Source organism: Alligator mississippiensis, chromosome 6 (assembly GCF_030867095.1).
Source record: "Alligator mississippiensis isolate rAllMis1 chromosome 6, rAllMis1, whole genome shotgun sequence".
NCBI lineage: Eukaryota > Metazoa > Chordata > Crocodylia > Alligatoridae > Alligator > Alligator mississippiensis.
Genome location: NC_081829.1, coordinates 35488599 through 35511315, shown reverse-complemented (window position 1 = coordinate 35511315; position 22717 = coordinate 35488599). Strand labels below are relative to the sequence as shown.

The following is a 22717-nucleotide window of genomic DNA, read 5'->3' as shown; positions in this document are numbered from 1 at the left end:
AGCTTTCAAGTATTTTGTTTTCAACTTATTTTACCTATGTTATATCCGCTGTGTCAAGTGTTGTGACTTTTCATGCCAAAAGAAGGCTATACAAAGAAACCAAACTAAACAAGAGCACTGGTGGTAGAACCAAAACACTTCAGTGCCATCATAAGACATGAAGAGGGTGCTGATAATAAAATAACTTTTCTTATCTGCCCTGCTTCTCCCTTTTAGCCATAGACAAATTGATATTTGTTTACCTTGGCTCCATTAACTGTCAAGAGAGAGACTAAATTCCACTCCTTTCTTATCAACTCGAGTACCATTTTGACAGGTAAATATCAAATGACAAAGAATCACATCAAGTTAAAATTCTTATGCAAACTGATGTGATGTACTATGCCATAGTCCCACATAGTCACTATGGGCTCTCTTGTGATATTTCTATGTTAACTGTGCTCCTGTGCTGAGCCCAGCACATGACCAGAAGAGGCAGTGTCATAGTTGCACCCAGATTTCCTAATATCTGTATAGATCTGGTGCTTTAGTGCGGCTTTTTTTATGTTTTTATCTAATAGCTTATTCAATCAGCTTTAGATAAAAACACCAAAAAGTCGCCCTGAAGCTCCTAATCTATACAGGTGCTGCAGAGCCAGGTTGAATTAACGAGGTGTTGCTTCCAGTAAAGTGTCATTTTGGGGGTGTTTTTTCCCTCAGCTGCTAGCGCTCTCTGTGACAACCTATATAAAGGTATTGCAACAAATAACAAAGTGACTTGTTTTACCGTATTAGGGTCAAATCATACTTTTGCCTTTATTTTTATAGGTGAGATTGTAATCTGAGCCCCATTAGGGATGTAAAGGAGCTTAAGGTTCTCTTGTCCTCTTTCATGCTGGTTAACTGTCTGGGCAGTGGCCCTACTGGGACCTCTGCACCTCTATCTGCACATTTCCTGTATTCAATGTGCTAACTGTTATATTTGAACTATCCTGGAGAGCTTGGAAGCAGTTTGCACCAGGTACAGGGGCTGTGCAAATCACATTCTGTTAGTGCAAGAGATGACTAAGGACCAAACAGTGACTTGCCCTGAGGCTACATCTTCCCCACAATTGTGGATGTGACTGCAACATGTATAGACGTATCCAAGGCTAGCTTAAGTATAACTAGCATGTGTGCAAGTAGAAATAAAGCTGCAGTGACTCAGACTTCAGAACAAGCTATACAAGCCTGAGTAGGAGTCTGGTTTCTTATTCAGACAGGTGCCAGTGCTGAAGATGATGACATGATGGCTTCACTAATACTAATATACAAGCTAGCTAGTTTAAATGTAGATGAGGTATATCCATATGAGCTGTTATTATGCTTCTTAACAGAACTGTAATGGTCTCTGAGAGAGTCCCCTAAAGCTGGCCCAGGCTTGGCTTCTAGAGCAAGGGGGGATCCCAGATTCCTTCCCACTCTGAGACCTTTGCCTTCTATTCTCTCATTTGTCTTTGTTCTCTGTGTCCCTGAATGAAGGAGTGAGCACCCTATTCCATTCCTCAGAGAAGGACTATACTTCTTTTTTTGGGATACCCTAAAATGATACTGTTGTTTCAACCTAGCTTCTTTCAAGGGGTGGAGGGGAGGAGTACATATTTCTCCTTATACAAGATTTCTTGCAAAGCCACTAATGAGCCCTAAACTTGTATACAGACAAATATACAAGCAAGATACAACTCTAAATAGACACACACATTTTTCTGACAATTTCATTTACATCTGGAAATAGGCATGGACAAATAAGTCTGTAAAATCATCATACATTATTAGATATTCATTTAGTTCAGATGACGGCATCCAAAAATGATTAGGTCTTGTAGCTGAAAAACTAACTTTAATTAAATGTTTTCTTTTTTAACATCTAGGTGCATACATAATAACCCTCAAAAGATCAAAAAAGAAAATGCCATACATGCAGTGGTTGGATTTCAGGTTGTCAACAGAAGAAGACGACTTAAACTACAATTAGAAAAATGCTTTTCTTTTCCAGTACATTACAGCAGTTTTACACCAATGCAAATCATGTCACTAAACTCAAGGGACATGATTTGTCTGAAGCTGAAGTAAGTGTTGAATCAGGCTTTAAATTTCTCAAACTGGAAACTGCCTGAGTTCCCGCTGATGCTAATTCTTGTCAGTGGAGAAGCAGATCCTGGATATCCCTCCTAGAATGTGCAATGTGGAGTTCTGTCTTAAGTATCAGAGTTGTAGATTTAGTCTACTAGATGCCTGCAGTTGAGACAGTTGCCCCCATCTCCTGTCATAAGGAAGTACTCCTGCAGACTAAGCAATAATAGGTGAAGTAACAACCGCATGTTGCCATAATTCAGTGACGCACAGATGGAAGTGTGAGGAGCAGAATATAGTGCTTCTAGGAAATTCTACTGAAGTGTTTCATTGGAGGGATAAGCACCTCATTTGGTCTCTTCTGTTTGGGCTTGAAATGGAACCCTGATGGCTACTTTTTTATTGTTAATGGTTTGATAAGTATCATTAGGACTTCCTTTAACTTGCAGCAATGGAAAAAGCACAATCAAAGCATGGGCATTCTTTTCTTTAATCTGTCTTCTGTATGATAAAAAGCCATGTTAAATGATATGCCATGGAACTACAAGTGCGCTACTTTGTATTCACAATAGAAAACATGAAGCTAGAATCAGGCTGAAAAATTTCACATAGTTCATTAACTACCCAGCAGGCAGGACCCAGTGCAGCAGAGTTGAGTAGGGCAAGGAAGCTCAGTGCCACTGCCTGCTGGGAGCTCTGTGCTGCCATGACAAAGCACCCCCTGCCTGCCCAACATCAGCAAGGGGCACGACTCCACGCTGCCACCCCTGCTGCTGCCGCCTGGTAGACAGGGGGTGCCTCACCATAGCAATGCAGGGCTTGCAGCAGTGGCATAGAGCTTCCCCACCCAACTCTGCCCTGCTGCATCAGGTCCTGCCAGCTGGGCCACAGAGGCCCCTGAAGGGAAGGCAGAAGGGCAGGGACCCTGAGCCTGCAGCAGGCGGTCTGCATCTGCCCCCACCATGGGCTCTGCTCGGGCCATGCTGCCAAAGAGAGACGGGGAGCCAGGCTCTGAGCTCTGCTCCTCCACAGCAGCCGGTGCCTCCCAAGTGCAGCAGCTGGGGCTCAGGCACTGCTGCGGAGGTGCAGGGGGCTGTAGACCTGGGTCCCTGGCCCCATAGCCCTGGCAGCTGGGGGCCCCCTCCAGCAGGGCTGGGTGGGGGGGTCTGGGTGGGGAATGAAGGGCACCAGCTGGGCTGGGGACCTGTGGGTCAGGACTGAGGGGCACCAGCAGGGCTACTCCACTTCCTTCTTCTCGCCTACCATGATTTGCTGGTAATGGGTGTATTTTGGAGTAAGGCTGCTCTTGGGACCAAATTTGTCCTTTCTGGGGTGCTTTCAGGCTCTTATCATGGTCTCCTTGCTGCCCGCTTTAGCTATGCCCATGCCTCACTACATGCCTCACTATGTAGTGAAGTAACACTAGGTTCCTTGGACCCCAACTCTTGTTTGGACTTCAGCCTTTTTGGCCTCAGCCACCTTTTTCTCTAGCTAAGACCCCTCAGCCTAGGTCCACTAATTCAGGCTCCAGCTGTCCAGGCACCTGCCCCATAGCAGCAGAGGGTGCCTACCTGACACCCCACTCATGGCCTCCTCTACCTTTACAGCCACTTCCAGTCCTCTGATTTCAAATGTAAATTCACAAAAGAAAACCAGAACACAAAAGGTTAACCCTCCAATTATAACTCGAAGACAAGCTCCATAGGTGCCGTAACAACTGTCATCCTCACAAGGAGCTGCCTTAATTCCCCCCAACCCCAGGGTACTTCCTTTTCACTATCAGTTAGCTCTGTCCTCCATTCCTTTCCCCAATGCTTGCAGGCCTAAACTGCCAGCCCCAGCTCAGCAGCTGAGCTTATATGTAGCCAAGCCCTGCCCCTTCTGATCACCCTTCTGGACAAGGGAGAAGAGATTAACATCATATATCTTGATTTTAAAAAAAGCTTTTGATCTGATGTCCCATGATCATCTCATAGAAAAAACTGGCCAACTACGGCCTCAGCTACATCACTGTCCACTGGCTGGGGAATTGTCTCTGAGGTTGGACCCAGAGAGTGGTAGCTGATGCAAGTCAATTGTTGTGGTGCACCATGACCAGTGGGGTCCCCCAAGGCTCCATCCTTGGGCCTATACTTTAACCTCTTCATTAATGATGTGGACGTTGGTGTCAGAAGTGGACTGGCCAAGTTTGCCGATGACACCAAACTTTGGGTTAAAGCGTCCTCACCGAGGACAGGATGGTGATCCAGGCTGACCTTGACAGACTCAGAAAATGGGTTGGATGTAAACCTGATGGCGTTCAACACTGAAAAATGCAAGGTACTCCACCTTGGGAAGAAAAAACCTGCAGCATGCTTATAGGCTTGGCAGTGCTACACTTGCTAGCACCATGGCTGAAAGGGACTTCGGGGTCATGACTGTCCACAAGATGAATATGAGCCACCAATGTGCTGTTTTGCTCACTTTACCAGCTGCAACTCTGGCTTGCATCCATAGATGCTTTTCTAGCAAATCCCAGGATGTTATCCTCCTGCTGTACTCGGCCTTGGTGAGGCCACAGCTGGAGTACTGCATGCAATGCTGGGCTCCACAATTTAAAAAGGATGTGGAGAAGCTTGATAGATCCAGAGGAGAGCCGCACGCATGTTCAGAGGGCAGGAAAACAGACCTTATGATGAGAGGCTGAGAGCTATGGGACTCTTCAGCCTGGAAAAGCACAGGCTCAGGAGGGATCTGTGGCTTCCTATAAGTCTGTAAGGAGTGTACATCAGGATCTGGGGGAATGCCCGTTCACCAGAGCGCCCCAAGGGATGACACTGTCAAATGGTCACAAACTCCTCCAAGACTGTTTCAGGCTGGCCATAAGGAAGAATTTCTTTACTGTCCGGGCCCCCAAGGCCTGGAACAGCCTGCCATCAGAGGTGGTGCAAGCACCTACTCTGGACTCCTTTAAGAGCCATTTGGACTTTTATCTTGCTGGGATCCTTTGACCACAGCCGACTTCCTGCCCCTGGGGCAGGGGGCTGGACTCAATGATCTTATGAGGTCCCTTCCAGCCATGATGTCTATGAAATCTATGACAACCTGACTGCTGTCCCAGAAGATGGGCTCAGGTGCCCCTGCTCTGCCTCAAGAACTGTTTGACTTTTCTTGCTCTGCAGCCCTCCCCATTTTCTTAGCAGTCCCTGGCCTCCAACCTTAAGTCTCTTGACAGTTGCTTGCTGCATTCCCTTTCCCCACTCAGTCTCTACAGCCTGGCTCCTGCAAGGGTTATATTTCTCTCCTTTCCCTATGTTGTATGAAGGTTATACAGTTTGGGTTCCCTATCACATCTCCCAATACGCACACGTTGGCAGAATCACATATCTGAACCAGTTTACATGAACTCTCACTAGAAAATTTGTATGTGTCTATCCCAGCCATGCAGTTAACTGAAACACACAGGCAATATTTTACCATATTAAAGAATTCCTGTCTTGGTAGCAAAATTTATCATCTTGTAATTCAGAATGGAGGACATTTAGAGGACAACTATAGGCTATTGATGAAGGAGAGAGGGAGAAAACTGAAGCTATAAACCAAAGTTATCATTTTTATATGATTCTTTTGGTTATTAACGTACTACTGGTTCTGAGGGTTAAAGATGCTGGAACATAAATATGGTGCATGGTTGGTTAAGATTAAGAAAACCACCCACCTCCTCATGTTCTTATATGTATTATTACTACTAAGCTACTAATCAACTTAGTGTCCAGTCAATTTTTGCATTAAGATAACAAGTGGAAGACTAAAAATAAGTGCTACCTTCTCGACTCTGCTCTCACTTACTCCAGTGAGAACTGAAAGTATCATAGGTAGAGACCTACCTAAATCATGGCAGAAATGTGCTGCATAGAAGCTCCTTTAAATCTTGCTCTTTTTACAACACATCCCTCCTCCCACTTCTGTTTAGTGGAGAGGTCTTGTCAGCCCTGCCACTTGCTGCTCTCTGCTGATCAGCCGGGAGGCAAAAAACTGGCAGATTATCAGCACGTAGCTGAGTCACCAGGGCCCCTCTACCCATTAGGAATGGGGAGGACAAGGCAAAAAGAGTACGATTAAAAGAGCCACTGTGTAGCGCATTTCTGTTGTGATTTAGTTGGGTCCTTAGTCATAGGACAGAGAGGTCATGCTCCTCTTTGTTCAAGTATGCATGTTGAGATTTAGTATCTAAGATTCTCCAACATTTGTTTCCAGGCAGCAAACCAAAACTAGCATGTCCTGGTTGGGTTTCAGCTGAAAACTGAGATATCTGAAAGTGTGCCAAAGCAATCTGAACTCTGCGAATGGAAATAAGCAATCTGAAATCTACCCCTTCTAATAATTCCAAAGAAGGAACCAAACCTTTTCCTTACCTGTATGTGTTTTTGACTTGCCTAATCTTCCACCAGCTCCTGGTTCTGAGTCTCACCTTTATTTTTCTGTTCTGTATTTTATATTTTTCCTGTACTTTTGTATTTTGCTCAGGCTGCCTTCTCCTTCAACTTTATTTCAAGCACTTTTTTTTTTTCTTCACTCTGGTCTTGCTTCTTATGTTTTCAATGTGAGTCACTTCCATGTTCTCTTTGTTTTATGCCATTTCAATCTTTTAAAGCCTGCTTTTCTCCCTCAGACTCTTTTTGTGAACAAGCATACAGGCCAGGAAGCATCTGAAATGACGTATGATTGTTTTATATGTTCATTCATGAGTGTAATGGGAAAAATTTTCAGAAGCACCTATTTGATGTAGAAGTCTAATTTTAGGATTACGAACAACTACATCCAGATGAAAGGGGTCTCTGTCATTTCATATTGAGGCAGTGGGATCTTCCTTGTTTTCAGTTGAAGTATAGGTTTTTCAATATAGATCCTGATATTAAAGTAGCTTTGTTGAGGCACAGAAGGGTGTAGAAGAACCAAGCAGAGACTGAAATGAAAGCTCAGTATTCTACCACACATAGGAGTGATGAAAACAGATCAATGCTACTATAAACACTTTGCAAACAGCCACCCACAACATTAAGAGTATTCAAAGGTAAAACATAATGAGGATAAGGAGAGCATACAGCACAAACTAATGATCTGTTAGGCTGTAACTAAGACATTGCCTTGTGGATGTGACTGGGCATTAATTAAACTGCTCACAGTAGTAAGACAAGGCAGATAATTTTTATTTAAGTGAACTGTTTGATTTTCTTTACACATCTTGCTGTTTATATTTGTTGGGACCAGTGAAGAATATGGCTGGAAGAGTTGAAGGAAATAAACATGCTCAGATGAATTCAACCCTTCCATTAGCAATACTGCAAACAAGTGTGCCAGAGGCCTTTGTTAAATTCTGAACCTGGACAAAAAGCTATTTGCTGTATTCTTATAGGCAGATGCTGAGAAGGAGATGTGTACATGGTAGCCACTAGGGGGAGCTTCAGACTAAATGATTTATAAGACTTAAAGTGTGAATTGTTTGTCTATCATCATCCATTTTTGTCATCTGGCTGAATCTGAATCCGGCCTCCACTGATAAGTTTACTGCAAATTCTTTATTATCTGGGTAGTGTTTCCTAGGGGCTGGGTGCAATATCGTTCTATGTTTCTCAGTAAATACTCAGCCAAAAGCAATCATTTATTGGAGTTGGAAAATTATCACTTTTCTTATTTTTGCAGGATACGAGTGAGAGGAGAAGGGGAGACAAGAACAGGATGCCATTATTTCTACATGGATGCTTCACCAAGTAGAGATGCTGCTTTACGAATCAAATCCTGGAGAGTTGGTTTCCGTGGGTATACAGCATTTGATAGGCCAGCATTTTCATCTCAGCCTAGGCCAGTTGTGACTGACAGCTATAACCACCTGACAGCTATTCTATAGCTTGTGTGTGTCAGAAAAAAAAAAAAAAAAAAAAAAAAAGACCGACCAATCCGCATACATCTGCCCATGTCACAGTAATGCACTGATCACAAAGAGTTAACAGTGGCAGTGCACTACACTACACATGCTCAGTAAAGCCCCGGCCCTTTGTTGTAAACCAAGGCCGCATTGGCTGAGGCCAAGGGGCAAAATTGCTACATAACATACGATTGGCTACTGGCTCTTTGTTGTAAACCAAGGCTGCATTGGCTGAGGCCAAAGGGCAAAATTGCTACATAACTTATGATTGGCTACTTCTAAACACCGCCCATTGGCCGACCTAAAATTATACCCACTTGGCAATTAGCGATTGGCTTGCAAAACATATAGTGGTAAGAGCAGTTTCCGCCCTCGTTGGAGAACTCCGTATGCATCCCGGAGTAAACTTGGCGGACTGATCACCCACCAATGACTCCCCATCACCGGTCGTACCTGACATAACCCCACCCGCCGTGCAAAACCGAACCGACCCAGCTACCTAGCCTGTAACCGCTGCTTACATTTGTAACTGCAATCAAAGCCAGCTTCTTCCTACGCTGCATACATCAGTGGCGTAAGTAAACAATCTATTTGTAACCAATACGCATCCGTGCCTAGTTTCTCTCCACACATCGAAGTACCCAACCTGACGTGGCAGGCACCTTAAGACGGCCCACCTAACTAGCCGCCCCTCGCGGTGGGGGTGGATCTCAGAAAGCATCTGTGACATGGCGTCATGAACAGGATCTGGGGAAGATGGCATGGAGATGGAATTAGTGAGGTGCTGCCCATGGCGCAGCGGGGAACGTCTGACAAACAACTCAGATGATCTATGGGCACATATCGCCTACCACCAGGCAGCTAGTAAAGAACAATTGGGCATCACGGGCTACTTCTCCGTAAAAGAAGGGGAAGACTGAAAGGAGTGGCTAGCTGGTCTAGACCCATTCTCCTTCGGGTGCATAATGAGCAAAAGGGAAGTCGTCTATCGCCCCAGGGATGAAATTGAGACCTTATCCCTGGCGCGTGAAGGCGACGGGTGCGGTGAATCCGACCCCCGCTCAAGAGTTCGCTTGTTGCATATGGCATGTGCGGGAGGGTGGGGAAGCGACCCCGCCCAATAAATTCAATTGCCCGACTTTAATATCCCAATCGCGCAGACACGAATTGGTCACCCAGCTCCGCGAGAAGTTAGAAACAGAGGGGCGCACTGCCATGAAATGGGCAGGCCCCAAGTGGGTAAAAGGAAAAATGATAAATGTGTTGTTCGGCGCTTGGGTCACTGTGATCCACGAGAATGCGAGTTTAGAGATCCAAGTGGCAACCATGAGCAAAAAACTCGAAGCCAAGTGAAGGTGGCTGATTCCGAGCTGACGCCTAACAATGGTGCCGATAAAAAGGGGAAGTGCAGTAAACACTTCGAGCCAAACGCTCCACCCCCGCCCTATGAAGGGGAAACGGAGAGCACGAAATCGCTTTACCCCGCCCTGCCATCTGGTGACCCACCAGTGCATGCCAACCCTGTCAGTATAGTAAAGTACGTGACAGACGTGCAGGGAGCCACCACCGCTACCACTACTTACTGCACGCGCAACCGCACTGAAATGCAGGAACTCTGTAAAGAGATGAGAATAAAGGCTGAGGAGACCCTAGCGATTTGGTTGGGCCGGCTAGTGACAGAGGTGGGAAGCGAATTGTTAGACAAGGAGGAAGCTGCTTATCTCGTTCGGCAGGCGAACTGGAGGGGAGGGCATATAACTGACCTAAACCCGGTGCAGAGAAATGCCCACTGGAACATACTGCTGCCAGCTTTAGCGGCACGTGGGTTGAACTGCAGGGGCTACTTTTTACATGAGGGTCGTCCTGTCACCACAACCGCCAAACAAATCTGCCTTGCCATAATTGGAGTATCGAACCTGCAGTGGGACGCAGCACGGCACCCGCTTGGTTTACAGCCAGCACAGCAACATGGCCACTGGCCGCACTGGTTCCTACAACAGCCAGGCCTGGTACCAGTGACCATGGAGGCCGTAGAGTCCAGTATTGAGATCTATGGAGGGCCACAAAGTATTACCCTCCGCTTGCTCTTAAACCCACTGATCAGGCAAGCCACTGCCCATGTCCTCAGCATCCTCCCGTGCCTGCAAGCCATGATGAAACCTCCAGCAGTCCAGTCAGCCATGGAAATTACTGACCCTCCACCCTTAACATCAGCATACCCGATGCAGCCCGCGGGGTGGAAGAACAATCGTCGACCATCTCCATCGCAACCACCGATCCAACAGAGGACCCCGGAGGAGAGAGCGATGTTCTGGTTCCTCCTACAGGAATCAGGCATGAATAAGTTGCAACTTCGACTGCTAGGTGACGAAGGACAGTGGAAACTTGCCAAGGGTCTCGGGTTCCAATACACCAAGAAGCCAAAAAATGAGTAGCAGCCGCCGGTCGATCCGGCGGCAACCAAGGACCCGACCCAACAGACTCTTGCCTGTATGCTACACTCAAGGTACGTGACCCCGCCAGTTTAACCTCCCAGCAAGACGTCTCTTTCCTCCTGGACACCGGGGCCCAAGTTAATGTTATAACTCCATCGACGCCCCATCAAAAAGCCACAAAAGTCATCATGGTACAAGGACTAAATGCCACGGTGACCACTGCATGAGTCAAGCTCTGGGTGGTCGGCCATCGTAAAGCGCTCGAAACAGTGATAGGAGGCATCAACATCCTGGGGATTCCCGGCATCAAGACGCTTCAGCTGAAGGAACGAATCCTACAAGCCCTCCCACTCTCTATAGCCAAACCCAACCGTGACCAACCCACACTCTGTAACACCTCAATATGGTGGTACAAACTATGGCTGCCTTTAAGTTCATCATGGGGGCACAGAAGGGAATTGGTGAGTTTTTATTCACCAAGGTGCCCCCGGGGGTTACAAGAAACAATGGCCATAAGCTAGCAGAGAGCAGATTTAGACTGGACATTAGGAAGAACTTCTTCACAGTTCGAGTGGCCAAGGTCTGGAACAGGCTCTCAAGGGAGGTGGTGCTCTCTCCTACCCTGGGGGTCTTCAAGAGGAGGTTAGATGAGCATCTAGCTGGGGTCATCTAGACCCAGCACTCTTTCCTGCTTATGCAGGGGGTCAGACTCGATGATCTATTGAGGTCCCTTCCGACCCTAACATCTATGAATCTATGAAACTAATCCCGACCAAGGATTACCTGAGGGGGACATTACTGGATCTCCTCCAATGCCTCGAACAACAGAGATGCATCCAACCAATTACAGCCAGCACTCGCCTTTCACCAGGATGGGGAATCGCAAAACCAGGGAAACCCAACGAAGTCTGACTGGTGGTAGACTATCGCGAGGCCAACAAGCGGTGTCAGCCACTCATGCAGCCTAATCCATCTACGCTGCTTCGGTGCCTATATGAAATGGCACAATTTCAAAAAGAATCGTGGGTTGGAACAACCCTGGATCTTAAGGACATGTTTTTCTCCATCCCAATCAATGATGTCGAAGGGATACTAAACATGTGTGTCAATGGCACCATGTACAAATGGACAGTATGTCCACAGGGGTACCGCAACGCACCCACGCTAGCTACAGGCGCCATGAACGACACGCTAACCAAGTTTCGTACCTCCCATATTCTACCCAGCCAAAGCGAACTGAAAGTTTGGAGCTACGTCGATGATCTCGCCATCATGGGATGCAACCAACAAGTGGTGACCCAAGTCACTAACAACCTGATCTCCCATCTCGACAGGGAGGGGTGGACAGTCAATTTAAAGAAGTCTAAATTACAGCCCACAGCTGACATCACATTTCTGGGTACCAAATTCGTCGGAGAAACGAGGTTCGGCGTAACCCATGGGAGCCCAGAAACCAGCCCATTAGAGGGACCATTACCAACAGACAAAAAACGGCTCCAACAATCGCTCAGATACCTAAACTGATACTGACACCATATCACCCCAACCCATTTGGCAGTACTTGCAAAGCTTCAACGCCAAATCCGCAATAAGTCCCAAAGATTCACGCCATGGACTGGAAAGGATGGAAGAAACCTTCACATGCTTCTCACGGCTATTAAGACGACGCCACTCCATGCATTCGACTTTACCGACTCGATGACAGTAACTCTAGGATACATGACCAGCCATGTATGGGCCACAGCCCATAATTCTCGAGGTGAGCTAATTTATACCTCCCACCGAACCCTCCAAGCAGCCCAGCACCGATACGGAAATGTCAGAAAAATTTTAATGGCAGGACAACTAGTGGAGTTGTCATCTCAGGGACACGGGATACTCCGGGCACCCGGCACCACCCTGCTGCCCTTGTTGAGTGCTGAAAGGCCAGACCCGCAGTTCCAAGGAGAACCATCCACTTGGAACACGTTAGTGCTCAACCATCACTACCATTGGCATTGCTGGAAATGCGGAGACCTGCCACCCAGCCCTGACGCTGCAGGAGATGCCTCACCTGTCCTCTACAGAATGACAGCCCCAGCCTGGATGGCATCCGATGGCACGACTCGAAACGGTGGAGGCTACGGATTTTATTGCAAGCCATGCCACGACAGGAAACTTTACCAGGGGAGCAGTTAGGCCCAAAAGAATGAACTGCTAGGGTTCAAGGAGGTAGTCCAACACTGTCTCCAACACCACGACGGGACACTTCCCCCTCCCGTGATTGCGATTGATTCCCAATATAGTTACAAAATTGTTACCGGTATAGGCGCGCCAACGGAAAACTTAGACATCTGGCAAGACATCTTCGATATGTTGTCTACCTTCACTTTCCTCCCTCTAATTAAACACACTACATCGCATAAGCCCAAAACTGACCCTGTACACGAAGTTGTTGACAAACTCTTAGAAGACCCCTTACGCAATGACATTGTGCTCACTGCGAGTCTCCCCGCCTCACAGACTGACACCGACCCATTCCTGTCGTGGCTCCATGATCATTGGGGACATCCTGGACCCCGCATATGTCACCAACGATGGAGGGCCAGTCCGAACAACAACGCCGCCTATGGAAGCAAAAAAGATTGGCTGAGAGTAACCCAGGCCTGCGAACCCTGCGCCAAAGAAAAGTGCCATAAATCTGCCTACGCTACCGGCGCCTTCAGCCCAGCACAATTTGCCCCGGGCAGGGTGTGGCAGGTTGACCGCCTTGGCCCTCTACCCAGCGCAAAGCCACCCAAAAAGGGACTCGTTATTGCTGACCTCGGCACCCGCCAGTTGCAAGTTATCCCACTTTGCAAGATGGAAGCCCGTGCAGTTATCCAAGGGCTTATCGCGGCCTTCGCTGCCTGGAAGGCACCAGATGCCATCCAGTCTGACGGGGGACCCCCCTTCACCTCGTATGCAATTAGCAGATTCGCACACTCGTATAATGTCGCATGGCACCTACACCTACCTTACCACCCACAGTCGAACGGGGTAGTGGAACGACACATTGGCCTGTATAAAGAAAAGTTGTGCCTAAAGGGAAACGGGACCTACAAGAATTGGACCGCCCACAACCACGAAGTCCTCATCGCACTCAATGCAGATAAGGACCTCTGGGGCCCGCGTCCTCTCCAGGAGCCACTGCCATGGAACCCAAAGTTTGCTCCACAAGAACTCGTATGGGTTACAATCCCACACCCTCACCATTCACACCCCAAAGTGTATAAAGGCATCATCAAGGGACCGGAACCATATCCGAATACTTACTTAGCTCACCAAGAAGACGTCGACGGGCCACCAATCCTCGTTCACCATAACTGGCTTTCCCGTCGCTCTCACCTACAAGCGCATGTACCCACGTAGTTACCCCACACCTTGTTGCTGCGTAACCTTTCTCTTCTTTTCTTATAGGTCATACCTAGCCTCAGCATCTTCTTTATTGCGCTCACCGCCCTCCGTGCCACGTCTTCAACCACCAGAAACTTCACTGCTCCGAACACAGTCCTCAGTCTCCTCTCAACTTGGGCAGAAGCGATGGGAACCCACTCAGAAGGAGGAGGGCTTACTGCGTGCCTTCGTCTCCCACTCTCAGTCGATGATCAGGTCTTCACGTTGTACTTAACTCCCCTGAATATCACAGGGTGGTTCGAGTCCCACTCCTCCAAACAAAATGGGTTGTTCACTGTCAACAGGCACAGCCCTGGGTCCATCACGCGTTATACCTGGCCATCCCCCCTTCTCTTCTCCCACTTTAACACCACTAACAAATATTGTACCTCCACTCCATATTCTGAGGCTAACAATATGAGAGGCCACCTCTTCCCATGCCTGTGCTCTAAGGTCCCCTGGGGTATAAACCCCCAGGGCATGAATTGGGCGCGACCAGATAGATCTCTCACCCGGAACCCTCACATACTCACCCCACCATGGTACCTATCACTTCCCCCTTGTGCTATTTGCCCACCAAAGTCTCCTGCAATTAAACCCATCGTCGTGCTCTCCCCCTTATTCAAACCCTTGCCGCTTCTGACCTGGAATTCTTCACTGGCGGTCAATGTTTCCAATAACCAAACATGGGCTTTGCTTTATTTCCCTTTGCTGCACGCAGCTCTCATAAGCTCAGCTTGCCATAACAAAACCCTGGACGTTAATATGACCCAGAGGCCTTATCAGGCTAACCACTTTTCAGGGAATTGTGCCCATTGGAATGCTGTGGGCTTGCTCCAACAGACGCATGTACACTGTCCTTCCCGCTACACTGTCCGGAGTGCAGTGTTTTTTAACCACTGTTGCTCTTTGCCCACCTTTGTATGCAAATACGGCTAAACCCCCTAAGTCCACTAATTCGCTGCCACCAAGCGCGAAGCCCCACCTGGAGTACCCTTACCTGGCAAGAGCGCCTAAGCGAAGGGTTTAAATGGGTTAAAGTATCTTTCTTCCAGGGTACGGCGCTCTCAAATCCCGAATGGCCATGGCACAATTGGCTGAGCAGCTCAACATACTTGCCAACAGTACGGCCACCAGCTTTCACCTTCTAGACCAGCAGTTACAAGCCACCTCGCAGATGACCCTGCAAAACCGCCTGGCCCTAGACGCGATCCTACTCCAGCAGGGTGGCTTGTGTCAGTACGTGAACCTGTCCCAGGACCTCTGCTGTATAAGTATCCCAAACGTCTCCTTACCCCTCAATAATTAAATTGACACAATCCGAAGGGTTGCCAGAGATACCAATCGCATCTTGGGTATTGGGCAAGGGTGGCTATCAGATCTGTTTGTTTGGATGGGGTGGGACACCTCCTCATGGTTACTCACCCTTCTCATAACACTTTTATTACCCCTTATCAGTGTCGGCATTTGTATCTGTGCCGTGTGTTGCCTCTTACAATATCTCAAAACCAAATTAATTTCGCTATCCGCTTTTGTATATACCTCCTTGCCATCCGAAGATCCCGACCCCACTGAAGAGAATGACCTGTAACGGTCTGTACCATGGGCAAGGGGGCATGTCAGAAAAACAAAAACAAAAAAAATGACCGACCAATCCGCATACATCTGCCCATGTCATAGTAATGCACTGATCACAAAGAGTTAACAGTGGCAGTGCACTACACTACACATGCACAGTAAAGCCCCGGCCCTTTGTTGTAAACCAAGGCCGCATTGGCCGAGGCCAATAGGCAAAATTGCTACATAACATACAATTGGCTACTTCTAAAAACCCATTCCTACCTAACACCCATTGGCCGACCTAAAATTATACCCACTTGGCAATTAGTGATTGGCTTGCAAAACATATAGTGGTAAGAGCAGTTTCCCCCCTCGTTGGAGAACTTCGTACGCATCCCAGAGTAAACTTGGGGGACTGATCACCCACCAACAACTCCCTGTCACCGGTCGTACCCGACGTAACCCCACCCGGCGCACAAAACCGAACCAACCCGGCTACCTAGTCTGTAACCGCTGCTTACGTTTGTAACTGCAATCAAAGCCAGCTTCTTCCTACGCTGCATACATCAGTGGCGTAAGTAAACAATCTATTTGTAACCAATACGCATCCGTGCCTAGTTCCTCTCCACACATCGAAGTACCGAACCTGACGTGGCAGGCACCTTAAGAGGGCCCGCCTAACTAGCCGCCCCTCGCGGGGCGGGGAATCTCAGAAAGCGTCCACGACAGTGTGTTATGAGTTAATTGTCTCACTTGGCTTCTTAGTGAGTTCATATGCACTCGTGCTACCAAAATAATTCCTATTGGCATACATAGGCATTCTTGGTAAAGGTATTCATAAAAGAGTCAGACAGACTGAATTCACCCAAAAACTTTGCCTAACACTATAGTTTTTGAGTTCTGTAATGCCAGTCTAGACTACAAAACAGTAAAGCACACCTGAGCTCCATCCACACTGAGACTTCTACAGGAAGAACTACATTCACTGAGCATTACAGGACTAGAAAACCCTATGGGTCCAGTTGGGACTTGGCTCATGATATGAGGCACGTTGCTAGGTGCAGAGCTCTCTCTCTTTTTCTGTTGTGAATCTGTTCTATGGAGAGAGCGACACATCAGTCTGTAGCACTGCTGCTTTTTACCACCACTGGTACATTTAAATGAGAAGAATTTAAATTCTCTAACAAAACATCACCATCTCTCCAGAGGACCAATTTACAACCTGAATCACTAATATGAACATGACACAAGTTCATCTGTCCCTTCAGTTTTTAAGGCCCAAACATAGCTACACAGGCCTGTTGCTCTTATACGCTGTAAATTATTGGAAAAAAAATGCAGTTTCATGAAACTAAGGTTAAATGAAACGTTACCTATGGCAATCAAATAAATCCCAAAACATTTCAAGATGCATGCCCTATTTTCCCCCTTTTGCCTGTCATTTCAATTTTCTCATATCTGGACTCTGATATGTTAGTAAACATGAATGCAAATGATATCCTTTAGAAGCTGCTGTACTATGAAATCCAGCTGTACTGTTGTACAGTTCCATGACTGACAGGTGAACAATATTACATATTATTGTGTGCAATTAAAACCATGAATGAACTTTCAAACAGGAACTGAGAAGACAAGATTCATTTAATTTTACCCAGTCTCTTGCTTCCTTCATCTTTTGCTTTTGATAATATCATCACCTATGCTTGGGGTACTGAATGGTCTTCCTTGCTTCCTGTACACCTAATATATTATTATTATTATTATATCCTGTAATTCTGCTATAACACAGCAACCTCACTTTTCTCACAGCAAAATACTCTTTTATGCCTTGGATATCTATCTCCTTGACAACTGCAGCCATCCCCATTTCATCTACAATGCAGCAACCTAAATAATCTATTCCACCTGCTCCAAGTAGGCCACTTCCTTACTTAGACACCCTTCCTAAAACCACCCAGCCTTCCAAATCCAGTTTAAGACTATGTTTACCTTCAAGGCTGATGGTCACAGAAAAGAAGTGATGAGGGGCTCATACCAAAGAAAAAGGTTCAGTCTCCTGACAAAGCTGAAAATCATACTTCTATTCATAGACATTTTGCACACTTAAAATCTAGATGCATCTGAGTAACAAATTTATGACCCTCTCAGCTGATTAAGTGATAATGGAGCCCAAGGTATGTCCACATTGTGTTTGTTTTTTTTTCCTGAACCAAGGCTGGGTATTTACATCTAACACAGTTAACCATTTTTATGTCAGCATACCAGAAAAAAGTAGGACAGCTATTCCATGCTGCCTCAGTTGGACTGAGAGGACATGCATAAGCAATGCACTTTCAGGATGTCCTTTTGCAAAAGAGGAGAACCATACAACCAGCCACACATGAACTTGGGGGTCCTGTCCATACTGTTAGAACAGCAGCAACAGTAATAATAATAATAATAATAATAATGATAATAATAGTAATTTATCAAAGCACATATGAGAAAATAGCAGCTGCTACCCTGCACCTCTAGATGTGGCAAGACCTTCTTAACTACCTTAGTTAGTAACCAAATATTAAACATGTTGGATGTGGACAAAAAGCCAGTCATTAAACTAGTAGGTTAATGTTAGGGTAACAATATGGAATCTGGGAGTGGTGTGTGTGCAGCTGAATAAAAGTTGTTTCCTATGTCTCAGCAGAAGCTGCTGGTCACAAGGCTGGATGATATATTAAAAGTAACCTCAGCAAAAGCTGCTAGTCACAAGGCTGGATATATATTAAAAGCAACTAACTTGGCTAATGCTTAAGTAAGTGGATTCTTAACAAAAGGATAGGGTGTAAAGTGCATGGTGTGTTGAGTAAAAATATAATAGCCCACCTAATAGTGTCAGGAGACAAAAGCAGAAATATGGCCTTGGAGGTGGTGCTGAAGTCAGCAAGAAAACTAGAAAGAACCAGTGAGAAACCGCAAGTGACCGAAAGATGGGGGTCAAAGTCTTACGCATGCGCTCTTAGCAGAGAGGCATGTAAATGAATAAAATGCATAGGCAATACCATGCTAAGGAAGTAAACAGTAAACAGAGGTGGAGCTTGAGATGGGAGGAGAAATGGGTGGAACCAAAGGAGGGACATAGGCGGGGTGAATGTTAATAAGTATGAACCGAGGTGTATAAATATTAGAAAGAACTGTTGTTCAGGGCGGCTCCCCAGTTTGTTGTTTTCTGGGAGCTAGTCCGAAGCCATTCTCCATTCTGAATAAAGCTGTTGCGAGCAATGTGTGCTGGTGTTTGCTCCCTGCTTGCTCTGGCTAATGAGTACCAGGATCCATGAGCAATTGGATCGTTGTCTCCCTAGTCACTGGGCACCACATGGAGTTGGGGTCTAACAGTTAACAGCTGTAATACAAAGCAGAAATTTAGGTATTTTCTACTTGCCACCCTGAAAGCCAAAAGCAGTGAAGTCTGGGTGGCAAAGATGAAACATGGAGGGAAATCTGACTCCCTTCTTTGCTACTTATTTCACTGATAGCATAATCTAAACTGGGTTATCCCAATTTGCCTGCCTTTGCGCTTCAGTTAAGAAAGTTCGCAGAGCTGCATCTGATAAAACAATGATGAAGTCATGTGCCATATGGATTCATGGGTCCCCACAACCCATGATGTATTCATCTCCCCAGGAAGATTTATATATATGTTAAACAGAAGATGTGATAGAAAAAATTTTTTGCAAAACATCCATGTGAAAAGATAGAGCAATGAAAATGGTTCAGGAGCTAGGGTGCATGACTTCTGAGGAGAGGCTGAGGGAACTGGGTTTATTTAGTTTGGAGAAGAGGAGACCAAGAGGGGATTTAAAAGCAGCCTTCAACTCCCTGAAGCATGGTTTCAAAGAGGATGGAGCTAGACTGTTCTCAGTGGTAACACATGAGAGAACAAGGAGCAATGGTCTCAAGTTGAAGCAAGGACTGATTAGGTTGGATATTAGGAAAGGCTCCCTCATTAGGAGGGTAGTGAAGCACTGGAACATGTTGCCTAGAGAGGTGGTGGAATCTCCATCTTGGACGTTTTTAAGACCTGGCTTGATAAAGCCCTGGCTGGAAATGATCTAGATGGGGAATGGTCCTGCTTTGAACAGGAGATTGGACTAGATGACCTCCTGAGGTCCCTTCCAACCCTAATTTTCTATAATTCAATGATAGTCTATCCTGGAACCAGATAGAAAATTACCTAACACTGCAATATCATTATGCATGCAGAATAATTATTTCTTGCATTTCTGAGACTACATCCACAGGAAGTACTCACTCCAGAACTTCCCCAGGCATGGGACTTGAACAGTTGTTTACAGTACTCATTGCAACTTTGTCATAAACCTGGTTTCATTTTCTACCAATGCATTTATTTGTGACTGCTCACCTGATAATTTTGGCCATAAATTTTATCCAATGTTCAATACTTGAAGACGTTGACTGTATGTGGTATGTAATAAGCCAGCTGAATGGCAAGGTATTGTTTTCACTCATGGGCAAGACATTTTTTGGATGGGAAGATAATGAATGACAAAATGTCAGGGCAGGAGTACCAATACAAGTGTTCAGTGTAGTATAAAGAACCTATTTATTCTAATATTTGGGAAACTTTTGAGATTTGGAGTTATAGTCACAAATACCTGGTAGATATCCAAACGCTTACATATAAGAAATATTGTGAACATATAGGTCATAGTGAACTGAACTCACTATTACATTTGCAAAAGCAAAACCGTCATCACTTTCTCTACTATTCTAGTAGCTCTGCTCTTGAAACTGTAGGTGGATTCTGGGAATTCACGTAATTGAACATTGACAAAGACAAGTCAGTAAAACATACTCAATGTAAAGGTTCAGGTCTTCAAAAAACAACTAAAATGGTTTGCTATATTATCTACAAGCAATACAAAAATTCTCCCTGGTTGCCAGACATATGTCACATCCAAATAAATAAATGGGAAGCTAGGGTTCCTTTGGGTGTTGCACTTTTGTGCTGGCTTCAGTATTTCAATACACTTGCTCAGCTTCAAAACAGCCAGACAAGAGTTCCCAGGCTTAGTAGAAATAGCATAATCATTTTGCTGGAAACAGGCCCAAGAAACTAATGGCACCAAAGACTTTTCTTTAGAATTCCAACTCTTCTTCTTTCTCTCTACCATATTATATTCATTTAAAAAAATCCTTATAAAGCCTTAAAAAAACCCATACAAAATTCTACTGGTTTTGGTTCACTTGGAAAGTTCTCTCACATTTGATGAAAGGTGCATAATATGAACATAAGCCTCATGTTGACAAACTTGGCTGATACAAAGACATGATGCAGCTTTGTTTCTACTTGAAACTCAATATCAAATAATGATTAGGGAAGAAATGGTAAAATAAATTTCAGGAAAAGGTGGGGAAAAATCCAATACCAGGAAAAAGAGAGAGCAAAAGAGAACAGCTAGAGAAGGATAATAATCAGTTGAAGATATGCATGTGGCAAAGGGGAAGCAGACTCTCTTTTTCTGTTTCCATTCCTATTGGCACTTACTGTAAAATACCATTCCTCCTGTCAGGGCCAGGGAAGAGAGACTTAAGCAGTCTGGAGTGACAGTGAGGATGCAATACAACTATGGCCTCAAGAATACATGAAAGAATGTAGTCATAGCCACACCTGCAGCATATTGTTTCCCCACTGTGTTGCTTGACTATTCCAGGGAAGGCAAGGTCCTTAAGCTATTATATATGAGAGAGAGAGAGAGAGAGAGAGAGAGAGAGAGACATCCTAGGAGTTGGGGGTTGAGTTGTAAAGAGTAGAGAAGGAGAGGAAAACCTTGTAAGCAGGTCACTCACTCTAGTGAATTTAAATAATGTTAGGAAACTCCAGCAGTCCCAAATTGTCAAACGGGCACCTGCACCAAAAAGCAAGCCATCCCCAACATTTAATCAATGGACAGACCAACTGAGAGATGATTATCTCTGGTTCCATTTGCTTATCAGAAGTTCATTTTCAGGTCAACCAGTGAAACATTGTTCAGCCCTGCATCCTGCCACCAGCTAGGATGATATTTTCCCATACATTATAGATGCAAGTGTGTAAAGTCCCATGTATTCTCAGTTGATCAAATCTACCCTTGGCTTCACAAGCAACGTGGCTATAATTCTTGCATCCAGTCAAAGACAAAGTAAACACCTGTGCTCTGAGAGAAAGAGAAGTTGTGGTGATGGATTCAATAACTTTTCCTTTAGGGCTTGCCCAAGACAGCAGCTTCTATTTGAAAAAGAGGAATTTGAAAGAGGAAAAAACAGATTGAGGCTAGATCTACTGATGTGAGTTAATTGTTCACAGTCACAGCCAATGGTGAACCAATTGCTTTTCCATCAGCTACACTGGACCATTTGGGTCATTTGTTCTTTCAGTAATGGTGGCTTATCATTTAATCATTGCTTGACTAGTTGCAGCTGAACTAACTTGCTGTGCCACTCATGTTGTCTGGTTCTTGAATTCATTATGACCATTATGCCTCTCCTATCCTACCTGCAGATGTGGGAAGATGACAAACCACAGGGAGTGAAGAATTATCCAAGCAACAGTTCTGTAGTCTTTGCCTTGCTCTGTTTATAAGGGTCTCACTGGGACAGCGGCGCTCAAGCTTTTGACCCACAGGCCAGATGAGTGGCACAGGGCCAATCAGTGGGCCAGATTGAGCCCTGTGTGCCAGGATTGGGTCCCCTGCTGCATGCCAGGATTGCGGCCTGGGCCCAGCACTGCCCCTGCCCATTCCCATGTGTTACTCTCCATACCACCCTACATGCCTCATCTTGTGCACAGGACCAGAGGCTCCCCATGGGTCCAGAAATTCAGCAGCAGGGGAGTGTCACAATGGCTTCTCTGATGCCAAATTTTCAGACATGAGGGAGCCCCATGGGCTGGACAGCAGGACACCAGCAGCCAGACCTGGCCCACAAGCTAGGGGTTGAGCATCCCTGTACTAGGAAAGAAAATGGAAACTTCAGCCATTCCAAACATCTCCGTTAACCATGTTACATTTTTTTTACTTGCATTTAAAATAGGCAGGACTTAAATTCTCATTTTTTTTTTTAAACAAACAAGCATTTTCTTCTATCCCTTTTGACCTTTGCCTGTGTGTGCATGGCCTTCTGTTTTCACAAGGAAGCTTTCTAAACATTTTCATAGTATAAAAATCTTGGGGATGGGAGAGTTTCTCTTTCTTGTTTGTTTTTCCTTCTGTCACATATATACTTGTATTTATTCTTGTTGGTCAGGTTCTCCCCATCTCTCCTGCACACACTCCTC

The 22717-nt window shown here is 45.7% G+C and overlaps 1 protein-coding gene and 1 long non-coding RNA gene across 7 annotated transcripts in view; one reads left to right on the top strand and one right to left on the bottom strand.

Moving 5' to 3' along the window:
* LOC106739491 (hypothetical protein) overlaps window positions 1-8033 on the top strand; it is a 112186-nt gene extending 104153 nt beyond the window's left edge. Inside the window, exon 5 of one of the 2 annotated variants that reach the window (XR_009463012.1) lies at window positions 7774-8033. This is a non-coding gene — a long non-coding RNA (hypothetical protein). The remainder of the gene's footprint in view (window positions 1-7773) is intronic. The other variant, XR_009463013.1, reaches the window with a different exon arrangement.
* LOC102560872 (pulmonary surfactant-associated protein D) overlaps window positions 1-22717 on the bottom strand; it is a 220315-nt gene that overhangs the window by 30338 nt on the left and 167260 nt on the right. The window contains exon 1 of one of the 5 annotated variants that reach the window (XM_019497227.2): window positions 17395-17668. The exons of the other annotated variants lie outside the window; for them this stretch is intronic. The gene's annotated coding sequence lies outside the window, so the exon portion shown is untranslated. Of the gene's footprint in view, window positions 1-17394; window positions 17669-22717 lie in introns of those variants that run through there. 5 annotated transcript variants of the gene reach the window in all.